Genomic DNA, 12,730 nt, shown 5'->3' with positions numbered 1-12,730 from the left:
AGTTTAAAGACCCAACGTTGTTCTAACTCAAAAAGAGACTGGGAGCTTTTCTGTGGGCATGTTTGTAATACAACCCACCACATGTCATCTGGACTATGCTTTATTTCGATGTAGTGAATGCTTAATTTAGTCGAAGTGCGTCCGCACCGGATATTGCTGCGGTGTTCATTGATTCTAAGTTTCACCGCTCTAGTGGTCATCCCCACGTATTGTAAGCCACAAGGGCACGTAATCAAATATACACAATTCCGGGTGTTACAATTAGTGTGTTTGAGTAGTCGCCAATGCCCAATCGGGTCCAACTCCAAGGAGTCAGTGCGTTTAGTCAAGGAGCATACATTACAATTCCCACATGGGAAATGGCCCACGACTGGTGGCAACTCCCACAGGGTACTTTGTTTATTGGGTGTCACTCTAGGTTTAGGTCTAGTGTGGATCAATATGTCTCTCAGATTAGTAGTTCTCCGAAAGGCGAAGAGAGGTTTCTGAATTTTTCCACCTCCACTCTGAAGGATCTCCCATCTTCTATTGATAATTTTCTTGACTGTATTCGACAAGGGAGTAAAAGTCGTAACACATGTCAATTTATTATCTGTACATCTAGGTGCCATCTGTAGGAGTTGATCCCTATCACTATATTTGGCTCTCTTATAAGCAGTGTTGACCACTTTAGATGGATAGTGGCGGTCATATAGTTTGTATTTCAATTCTGTTGCTTGAATGTCAAAGGAGCGGATATTACTACAATTGCGGCGCAGTCGTAAAAATTGACCAAAAGGTAAGTTATCTCTAAGTGCTTTAGGATGATAACTATCGTAGAGCAACAGACTGTTACGGTCTGTTGCTTTTTGATGTGTGCAGGTCATGAGTATGCCCCTATCAATGCTAATCTCCGGATCCAAAAATGTGATTGTAGTGGTGGAGACTTAGGCGGTAAAATTCAAGAAGGGCTCCCACCCAGTTGGCCATGCCCACTCACCCTAGAGGATGGGCGTCTCCTTTGCCGCAGGCATCGCCGCCCCAGCCCCTGTTACCACTGCTGCCTTCAGTGAGGAGGCTATTGACCTCCTGAGAAGTATCTCTGTGGGTCAGACAGCCATTACGTATGCCATCCAGGGATTGGCAGCCCAACTCCAGCAGACAAATGCATTCCTGGAAAGCATTCATAGTGCAATGTCTGTCCTGTTGAGATCTTTTCAGGCTCTGGCCTCCACAGTGGCGGCAGCCACTCACCCCAAACCTTCGGTTCCCCCTCTACCTTCCTCTTCTCAGTCCAAATCCCCCATTCCCCTACCTACCCAAAGCACACAGACTGATCTGAAAGTACCCACCTCAACACACAGGAGCAGCACACACAGAAAAAAGCACCACAAAACACACCGCCACACAAGCAAACAACAACATCTACAGACAACTTCACTCACCACTTCTCCAGACACCCCGACCGTAACACACACATCAGTCACCATTTCCCCAGACACCCCCGTAACACACAACATCAAGCATACCCTAAGGCACCACCACAATAGTAAGTGACACATCAGCCACCCCAGCATACCCACCACCCCAACAGACACACACACATCCACCACTCTATCCCCAGCACCTCAACCTCCCAGCCCCTCAAGACACACAGACACACACACTCACCCATGCAACAGACACCACCCAAACCCAAGCATACCTCCCACACACATGCACCCACGACATCCACACTGAAGCAGCAAACAACCACTCCCTCGACCTCCAAATCCCAACCCTCTTCTGATGACCGTCCCAGTGTACCTAAGAAGGTTTTTTTGTTTGACCTTACCCCTGTTCCCTCCCTCCACTCCATCCCAAACCCAAGAGGCCCCAACCCACCTCCTAACTCCTCCCTTTCACCTCCAAGTCCTCCCCTGTCACACCTGCCACCATGCAAGCACCCAGACCCCTCCCCCAAGAAGAAGCCTACCCCTCCCAAGACGCAGTCCACCGCTCCCAAACCCAAACCCAAACCCACCCCTCTCAAATCTGACCCCTCCCCCCAAAGATGATCCCTGAGGTGCCTGCCCACCTGATGCCCTCTCCCGTGGAGGTTCCCTGGCAGTTAGAAGTCAAGTGACGGCACCACGATGTGCCTATACAGCAACATATGGACTGGCCAATGGACATGAACTTTTCCAAATTTCCTGTTATTAAACTGTTATTAAACTCAAACAGTTGGATTATTTGGGGTATAAATATGTCCTGCAATTTCTTTTCTACCTTTATTTTGTTCCTGAGAGACTTGTGTTATGTGCCTGTGTGTTTCAGCCTGCTTGCTGATCCATTTGCTGTTGTTTCCAGTATCTGCCTTTGTGGAAAGTGCAGGTGTCCACCAAGAGAAAGGTATATGTTGACTGTATGGATATGTGGGTGTAAATGCAATGGTGGTGGCATGGCATTGTATACTGTTTGGTACGGTAATGTTTGGTATCATTTTGTGTTGTCCAATGTGAGCTTGTATAGTGTTAGACGTGTCCCACTGACATGGATTGTGGATTCATCTAATGTGTGGCAGCTTGAGATTGTTTGTGCAGACATGGGGGGTATTCAATTGTGTAACCTTTGTTTACATTTGACTGTGCAGTTGTCCATTTAGCTGTGTGTACCTTTCAGCTACTTCATGTAGAGGTATACCCCATGCACCTGGAGTTGTATGTGCTTTGTCAGCTTGCACTTCCTTGCATTGTGCGGGTAGGCATGTTATTTGAGTCTAGTATTGTTTGTCCCTGAGATATATGTAGGGTAAGTTCTTGTGCAAATATTGCTTAAGGGGCATGTGCAAAGTGACATGTGTCCCAGTGCAGCCTCCTTCCCTGACTGTTTACATGGGTAATACTTAACAGCTATAGGCTGGTATGCCCCCAACCCTATTTTTGAGGTATTGATTGCATAGTGAGCTTGGGATATTTGTCTCCGTCTATTGTGCATCCCATTCTCCTTCCATTGTGTTGCAATGTGGGTGATGTGTGTGTCCATTGTAGGGCTGTTTACTGGTATTGGTGTTTGTGTTCTATGCCACATCCATGTGTTGGATGTGATGAGAGTCTCTGGCATGTGAGGAATGGGAGTGTGTGATTTTATTTGTAGATTGGCTGTTAGTGTGTTTTCGGTGTTGTGTGAGACAATGTTGTGTACACTTCACTGTCCCAATGCCTGAGGTGAGCAGACGTATTTTTGTGTAGTCTTGTAGCGCAGTATGAGTGACTGCCCCAAAAGGGGCATATTGTGAATGTGAATGTGTTGTTCTTTGTGTCTGATTCCAACGCAGGACACAATGAGACATGTACTTGTTGCCCGTACTGTGACCCCCACATGATATAGCTGACATCATGACGATAAATTGTTGAGCATTATGACACAGGCAGGTGTGTGTACTAATGGGTGGTTTTATCCACAGCAGCATGGATTTTGAGTACCTTCAAGGATCATCAGCAGTGGCAGGACATGTGTGATGGGCTCCATGGCGGCACTCAACATGTAAGACCGCATGCAGGTAAGTGTCTCCCTGTGTAGTCCCCGTTACCGCCTGCTGAGACATGGTGGTTGGACCGTCACGGTCACATTGGCAGTGTGTAACCTCTTAATTTGTCTGGTGGAAACACTGTCTCTGCCATCCTGTCTGTGCTGCCTTGCGGCTGTCTGTGCTGCCTGGTGTTGCAGGCTGGACCTCAGTGGTCTTTGCTCTCTGCTGCTGTGTGGCTTTGAACTAGCCTAGTAAGACAATCAACTGAAACATTTCGGCTACCAAGAATGTATTTAATGGAGAAATTGAAATCCATCAAATCCACCACTCTTCCTCAGATTCTAGAGGATACTGTATACAAACACTTCTGCACAAAAATTTCACATTAGGGTTTATTATCAATTCTCACAGAAAAAGACATTCCTCAAAGAAAATTTCTAAATTTACTTAAGGTCCATGACATCGCAAGAGCCTCTTTCTCACTAAATGAGTATTCTGCACCTTTCAAAGATCTAGACTAATATACAATGCACTCCTCACCATATTTTTCTTTCTAAACAAGTGCAGCACGTATACCAGGCTTCAAGAACAGGTATCTTGTGAGCTACTAGTAGGTGTCCACCTCTCTGTAAGTAGCTCTCCTTTGTGCAGCTGAACCTACGGTTTTTGAAGCTTTTGCTTAGTTCAATTAGTATGTATATGTATGTATGTATGTATATGGATATTTATATAGCGCGTTCCGGCCTTAGCATCGAAGCGCTCGAGGACATAAATAGAGAGGGAACGACCAGGGCCAAGCAACATTACTGTGGAAACAGACACGTTTTCTCTCGCTTCCTGAATATCAGGAAGTTGTGTTGTTTCCTAATGTCTAACGGTATAGCATTCCAATGTCTGGCAGCCGCCACTGTAAAGGCTTTGTCTCCCCACCTGACTCTGCGAGTTCGACAGACCTGAATCAAGTAGGAATTGTTAGATCTTAGGACGCGCCATGTAGAGCGCTTTAAAGGTTAGGCAAAGAGCTTTAAAAATAATCCTCTTGCTAACCGGAAGCCAATGAAGATATTTCAGGCTAAGAGAAGCCGAGGCTAAACGTGGAAGGTCCAAAATCATACAAGCTGCATTGTTCTGAATTAACTGCAGTTTCCTCAAGGAACCCACATCAATATCCAACAACATGGAGTTACAATAATAATCAACACTAGAATAACAGTGACTCTTTCCTCCTGCTTCAGAAACGGTAGAATGTACATAACACAATTGAAAAGCATTTGTTTAAGATCACAAAATGTGTGTATCTCCAGATCTCATAAGCTGATGTTTGGAAAGAAAAAGTTGAATTTCCAAAATATATTTCACGCTGATATTTAAGTGCTTATTCATGAGGAGTTGAGGAAACTTATTACTAGCATTATTACCTTGACTGGGGCATACCAGCCTATAGCTGTTAAGTATTACCCATTTAAAGACATTCCACATTGATAAAGCCTTATTTACATACTGCTGGCCAACAAGTCTGCTGAACTGGGGTGATTGCTACTCATAATCTTATATTCAGTGTCCACAAATGTAATCTGATCTGATGTGGTCACTGTTACAGCACTAATATTAGTAGTCGCTCAACATAAGTAGCTCTTATTACAGAAAAGGTTGGATTCCCTGACCTATACCTTTGGTGCTTGCAGCCATGATCACCACATAATCCCTTCACAGGATAAATGCCTGAATATTTGGGGCATTCCTGAAGTCTTTCTTTATCCCATGGAATTTACTATCACACTGGTGTCCAATTGAAAATGGCTAATTTTTTTAGATAAACTTCTGTAATGGGTTGTTTTCTTCATAAAACCTTTCATAAACCAACTGTCCAACATTCCTAAGAAGGACAATAATTCCTCTTTACCTTTTGGAGCGGTTAGTAATTGTACCCACAAACTCTTTCATTGGATGTACCCTTTCCGATGAAATCTGGTGATCAGATAGTGTATATCTTTTCTTTCAAAACTATGCTTTTCTGCTCTCACAGTAAGACATTTCTAACAGAACCTATTACAAAATTTATCTTAACCTCAGTTTATGTTCTGATGTTCTCCTATAAACTAGAATTCCATCCTGATAACAATTTACACACTCAGGAATGGACTTGACTCGTTGGAAAATTGAGGAAGCGGAAACTATGTCAAACACCATGCATGAAAACTTGTAAGTTCCAAAAGGTTTTATGAGTGAAGTTGGGAGCCTTTATAAAGATGAAATTGATGATAGTAAATACCAAAGTCAAGTGATGAAAAAAAACTTGGAATAGTGGGCCCGATTCTCAGAGGTAAACGTAGACATTTGGTCTAAATTTAGACCAAAAGTCTAAGTTTACCTTTGTAAAATCAGGCCCAGTTTGTCTGTCTACCACCTCCGCTCTGTTAAGTGCCATGAGATCGATGCATAATCTAAATTATCCACTTCGTTTCCTAACTACCAACATAGAAGCGAACCACTATGAAACGTCTATTGGAACGATGATTCCCATGTTGACTTATTGCACCTGTCCTTCCTTCACCTGATTCTGATATCCTACACGTATTCTACTTAATTTGGATACTGTTTAAGTAGCATCACTCTTCAATCTTTTGTATGCAGGATATGGGACAATCCAAACCTTCACAGAAAACTCCTGGGAATTGACTAATAATATCCACACGCTCATAAATAATTTCCTGCACCCAAATTTGGGGGTTGGAATTAGTATCAAGATAAATCCCTAGCTCCTTTCACAGCGTCCATCACAAAATATCATCACCTTGTAGAGATTATAGATTTTATCTTGAGCATTTCCATCACCAAAAGAAATGGTTCCCACAAAATAACCCAGCATATCTATTTCTAGGCCCCTGTACATCCACAAGCAGCAGTCATTTCTTAACACAATATATTGCATTACACATTTCTTCTAAACATTTTTGTTCACCTTGAACATAAATCAAACAACATCATGGTGCTTAGGCCATCCATTTTTACAAGCTTTAATGGACTTCTTCACACTTATTGCATAGTTATAAAACTACTTCATGACACACTTCCTTGGCATGAGTTTTCCTTTTTCTTCGAAATGTAGAGCAGCAGCATTGCATATAGTGCCCCTTTCAATCAGGCTTATCACATACCACCCTAAAAGCAACAATTATAAAACATCACTCTGTGTCCCTTCTGCCCACTCCTGAAGCACACACCTTTACAAATGATATCACTTTTGCTGAAAATAAATCCATGATTTAGCTTACCATGTGTACCAATGTGTTGAATTCACCTTCCTTCGGAATCTCAGCAACACATGCAATCATGTGCTCCATGCGTTTTGCAATTGCCAAAACCTCACTCAAAGAAGGCTCATCTTTGAGCTATAATACCTCACTGAATCTTTCATCTTCATAATGTAATACAGATTGATCTTGTACATGCTTCTTGTTCCAAATGTGCACGTTTCAGCAAGTTTTCTTAAGCTGCTATATAATCCTCAACAGATTCACTTTCACCTTGTACAAATTTGCCAAATGGAAATGTTCTTAAATAATAACAGTGCTCACTCTGCCTAATAGGGCACATCTATCTACAGATCACATTTTCAACTCATTCGGCCGTATTGCCTTATTAGGTCCAATGTCTGGCAAGACTTCCAAAACTCCCTTCTTTTCTTTACCCAATCTATTAGAGGTTACAGTTTTCGTTCCATGGCTATGTTCACTGTACAGGTACAATGATAGATCGTTTTTCAATTTTGCCCATTTAACAGAAGTCTCCCCAGGATGTGACAGAAAGAATGGTGGATTTGTGACACTCTACATTGTTATACACTAAATACACTAGACAGTCAATGTGGTAAATACATAGGGACTCTCTTTATAATCTCTAGTCCATCACTCAATTCCTAAAAAAAAGTTCTAACCACAGTATTTGACAAGCCTGAAAATTAAAATATTTTTTAAAAATTCTTTCTACCAAAGCAAAACTGCCTCGGAGAACTACAGGAAAAAAAAAAAAAATGAAGATTCAGTGAATTATTTCTCTAAGAGCAAAAAACAGGAAACAACTTTAAAAAAAAAAAATAGAAATATGCTTTAACTGATTTAATTAGTAAAACAGTCTCAAATGTGTGTGCAACCATAACCATATCTATTCTGAATGGTGTGCATGTCACTGCACTTCTTGCCGGGCAAATAACAGCCAGAAAACAGCAAAACAATGTATCCCTATTGTCAGTCAAGAACACTTAAATGTTGTGCTTGTACAGATCCCACATAATATTGCACCTTCATACGTGAACATGCATTCAAAATCATCGCTGACAGTGCCTGACCGCAAAATGGTTACTCTTGAATAAGGACAGCTCAAACATCACCGCGTTGCATATGTAACCATTTAATGCATGTGACGCCTTTATTATTATCGCTGATGGTGTTCCTTGACAATGACTGCCCTTCACCTCAGCTTACATCCACAATGAAGTGCAAAATGTATGCATTTCATGCTTCAGATGCTGCTCTTTACATATAGTGAGGCTTACTTTCTTGATTATGTTGGAAATGGAACACAGAATGCAGCACTTCATGCTTCTAATGCCGTTGTTTACACACATTGAGGGTTACTTCATCAAATACATCAATCACTCCTGCTGAAACACACAGCATGCATTCTACTGCATCTTTATACCTAATACTTCAAATGATTGACCATGTCCCGACAATCCTCGCGATCTGGATCCTGCAGTGTCCAGTGCTAATCTTCCAGTGCAAACAGCCACCCCCAGCCTGGCTAATAAATAGTTACAGCCGTAAAAAACTTCCAGGTTTCTTACTACCTTCATGCCTAGATCGTCTTCCAAAGCTGAGGTTTAGTATGACTCGTTTCTAGTGTGACATGATAACATCACACACAGCAGGTAATAATGGTGGGGCTTTATTAACTAAGTCCTCTGCCTCCACGTGTCAGAGTCAACTGTCCCCCAACTGACAACCCTAGAACACACCCTAAACATAATTCCACAAACCAAGATTTCAACCAAACCACCACAAACAGATTGTCTGTTTTTTTAATTCACCAAAAATACCGCACTTGGAATACGGATTTTTGCAAGTTCTCGGATGCTTTAGCTTAGTTTAAAGGAAGCACCATTTTTTGACAAGAACACTGCGTAGAAAGTTCACCTAAACCCAGTCATTAATGGTGGGCGTGCTCACGTCTTTGCCTATTTTGCCAAGTATTACATATCGTGGGTCTGAATAAAGGGATTTGTGAAAATCTGGCATTCCTACCGGGTCAGAATAGGTAATGTACATAAAACAACTCTGCTGATAACTGTATTAATTTGGTCTGTAAAAACAACTGATACTCCTAACCTGGGAGGCACAATGTCCGTATAGTAGGCTGATGGCCAATGAGGAATGGGGCACCTTAGCTGACAGATGTCCCATGCCATCAGTGGCCACCCAAGCCAGCCCTGGCTGCTTAGCTGATGTCATTTAGCATGATAAAAAAAATTTACCAATAGAAATTATATCAAAAGCAAAACTGAAAGTCCCAGAACACTATGGGCCCGATTCACAAAGGTTAATTTTGACATTTGCACTAAATTTGGACTAAACGTCTAAGTTTATAACTTTGGGAATTCACAAAGGGCATTTACGAGTATTATCTTTAGGTCTGCACTCGGGGCGATCTCCGCTTAGCTGCACAGGACTCCTTAGTCAGACAAGGGGCCACCAAACAAATTTCTCAGGCTATTACAGCCAGACCAGACATAAAATAGATACTTATTTAAAAAGCTAAAATACATGTAAGAAGCATAACTAAAGAGGACCCAGAAGCTTAGAGAGCCATCGGCTTCCTTTAGGATTGGTGATATAATTATTCACTGCATAGCACTGTCTTTTACTTATGGGATACGAGGTCTTATACGGATTGAAAAAGCTTTCTTTCTTCTTAATAACCTAAGGAAACGTGGAACGCGTGAATGATTGGCATTAATAAACGTGAGAATCATGGACTTAGTGTAATCCATCATAATTATTACATATTGGTGTGGTGTCCCGAAGATATGAGAGTTCTTTCCAAGCAGACCTGGCAGAGGATGTGTTTGTACCATTGTGTGTAGGGCAAAGGTTACAACAATGGCAGCAATAATACAGAGACAAGGTATGCTTCAAACAGATCCCAACTTCCCTAATCACACCCAGGGGCTGGATGGCCCTAGTTACCCAGCACAAGAATGTGGCAGTAGAGGAACCTGTGTGACATAGGGAATTGAGCAGAGATAGTAGAGAGGAAGAGAGTGATGGAGAGAAAAAGAGAGAGAGAGAGACAGAGAGCATAGAGACAGGCAGAATAGAGATAGTGGGCCAAGCAACAAGACCGGTGGCGGTTCCTGCATTGCATCGGAGGAGCGTTGCCACTCTGCAGCTACCCCAGCAAACATGAAAAGTAAAATGGTAATAAAACAGGTTTATTAACATTCTAATTATCATGCTGGCAGCTGAGTCTTAAGAGGGGGTTAGGAACAGGGAGGAGAGGTATGCACTTCAGTTTAAAGTGCGCGTCACTTTGGCCGGCTGTCTTGCAACGGCTAGCCTGACATGCGCACTTTAAACACTCCAACGCGAGCTGTCTTAGACAGCTGGATGGAGATCATGCACAGGGCACTCAGTGCCAGCAGGAGGGTCGAACCAGCCTGCTTTAGCCAATCCTGGTGCTATTCTCATGCTGCCTGAGCACCATGAGAGCAGCATCTGGATTGGCGGAGGAGAGCTGGCCAAGGCTCGGGTAACCTGTACTGGAGCCATGACCTCCGACAAGAGGAACACTGGGTAAGTCAATTTTTTTTTATTTTATTAAATGTGATTAAACTCACTGACAGGCACTTCTAGACACTCGCAGTGCCTTCAGTCTCAACTCCAGAGCTCTCAACTGTGGCCCATTATAGCAAACACTGTTTAAAACATACCACCATTAAGAGCTTTGGCGTTGAACTTAAAGGCACTGCTGGATTTTAGCAGTGCCTGTCACTGGGTCAAATATTCACCCCACCACATTTATTTGCTGCTGGCCACCACTGCACAAGACATGTAATACAGTAATGCAGCAACCGGAGAAAGGAGGTTATGTGTAGAGAGAAGAAGGCAGAGAGAGAGAGGAGGTGCCCAAGCACGTGAGGAAGGAAGAGGTACTGCTAGTGAGAGAGCAATGGCAAGCATAAACATAGTCTAGAGACCAAGAGAGCTTTGGAGAGAATTTTGGAGCAAAACGCAAGATGTAAAGAGAGAGATGGATACAGAGAGAGAGGCATTCCTTAATAAACAGCTAGTGCAGAGAAACAGGTGGCTGCAGAGAACAGGAGAGATAGACGAAGGGCGTAGAAAGGTGGTATTTCGAACGATAGTTTTGTGAAAATAGAGGACCGCACCATGGGCATCGATTCACCAAAATGCCAGGGGTAGCAGAAGGGACATCAAACGCCACACCATTTGACCTTTACTTTGACTCACACACACATGCTTACATATACACACATATTCACACACTCTCTTTCACATGAACACACTCACACGCAAGCATGCATACAGCATACATTTAAAAACATTTTTACTTGCTTTAGCAGCCAGTCTTTACTACACAAATAGTGAAAATTATTATTCACTATTTGGGAAGTAAAAAATTGACAGAAAACCAGAAAAGTGGGTCCCCAGCTGTCGTTCATGGGGATGAGCTGTCTGTGTTCCAGGCACTCATTTTCCTGACCCCTGGCAAACCATAAATGACGTCCATGAACTGGACAGACAGAGATCCAGCGTGAGCAGAAGAATGCCTGTTGCTGTCTTAATGGTCTTTTGTTTTAGCTACCTTTGGTACAATTGTTCATGTTTTCATTGCAGGTGTAGAGTGCCACTTGGCCTCTATGCTCGATCTTCACATGCACATGCACTAAGCACTCCAAGGCTGGATGAGGGCCGAGGAGTCAAATAAAGGAGTTGTGGACCACTCGTGGCCAAGCCTAAACTGAGACCATTTTGGTGTAGGTGTGCTCCCTGGCTTATGTTTCTTGCCCTGAACTGCACCCTCTTGGCAGTAGTAGGCATGGTGGATACTGGAAGGTTAAAATTACTATTTTTAATCCAGAAAAAGAGCAAATTTCCCCAAATATTCCAGGGGGCGTATTTAGTATTGCATGGGCAGAACAGTGACTCACAGTCACGTCAGAAAGGGTAATGCTAAGGGTTGTAGTGAAGTTCGGGGTTAGGGTGAGAGTTTGAAAAACTGTTATATTTAGGGTAAGTGCAACTTTGATGGTAAAGGTGTTAAAGTTAGTGTTAGGTATTAAAGTAGGATTAGGGCTTCAGGCTTTGTCAGAGTTACAGAAAGTTACAGGTCAGGTGAAGAGTATGGATGTGGTTTAGGGTAAGCCATGGAATTGACAGTGAAAGAGTGTAAATTAGCAGAGAGGGTAAAAGTGCATTTTACATCTTGGCAGTATAAGAGGTACCCTCACCAACAGAGTAGTTGTTGGGTGTTCAGTTTTTGCTGTGATGTAAACAGCCCAACAATCTAAAAAGAACATTTGAGTAGATCATGGTCAAGCAACTTATGCTCAAATGTTTTCCACATACTTTTGCATCAATGAAAGAAAGTCCACTATAATTGCAACAGAGATTTTGACAGGGATGGTCTTCTCAATTAAAATGAATTTGGGGAAGAACTGAATCAATACACCTCTGCTACATTGGTGTAATGATCAGGAAACGACTGGGAACGAAGTATGAGCACACAGTGCATGAGGTTGTGTATGAGTGCATGAATGATGTGAGGGTAAAGGATACAATATATATGTGAATACATTGTTTGAAAGAATTATTATATGAATAAATACATTCAAATAATAAAACGTACATTAAGTTATGTAAGTAGCTTGTCATGAGGGTTCGTATATGAAATAAATGTAATGATTTTTGAGTAATATGTTTCATAAATTGTTTAGATGGTTTACCAAATAGAAGCAAAACAGATTCAGCAGGAGGCTTCCTGACTTTTTATTACTCTTCTCCTGAACTTAGAAGAAGTTTTTAGGGGTTACACTTTGGTTGGAAATAGATATGTAGCTGATGTATTCTTCTTAAAAATAGTAGCAAATTCTGTGTTCAATACATTTCTAAATTATCCTGCCTTCTCTACATGAAAAACCATCTCAATATCTCTGAGTCA

General features: G+C 42.2%; 1 protein-coding gene across 1 annotated transcript in view; it reads right to left on the bottom strand.

Annotated features, from left to right (window-relative positions):
* SUSD5 (sushi domain containing 5) overlaps positions 1-12,730 on the bottom strand; it is a 416,012-nt gene that overhangs the window by 120,435 nt on the left and 282,847 nt on the right. The gene's annotated exons all lie outside the window — the stretch shown is intronic.

Source organism: Pleurodeles waltl, chromosome 2_1, assembly GCF_031143425.1.
Source record: "Pleurodeles waltl isolate 20211129_DDA chromosome 2_1, aPleWal1.hap1.20221129, whole genome shotgun sequence".
NCBI lineage: Eukaryota > Metazoa > Chordata > Amphibia > Caudata > Salamandridae > Pleurodeles > Pleurodeles waltl.
The sequence above is the reverse complement of the archived record's forward strand: the minus strand, read 5'-3'. Positions and strand labels throughout refer to the sequence as shown.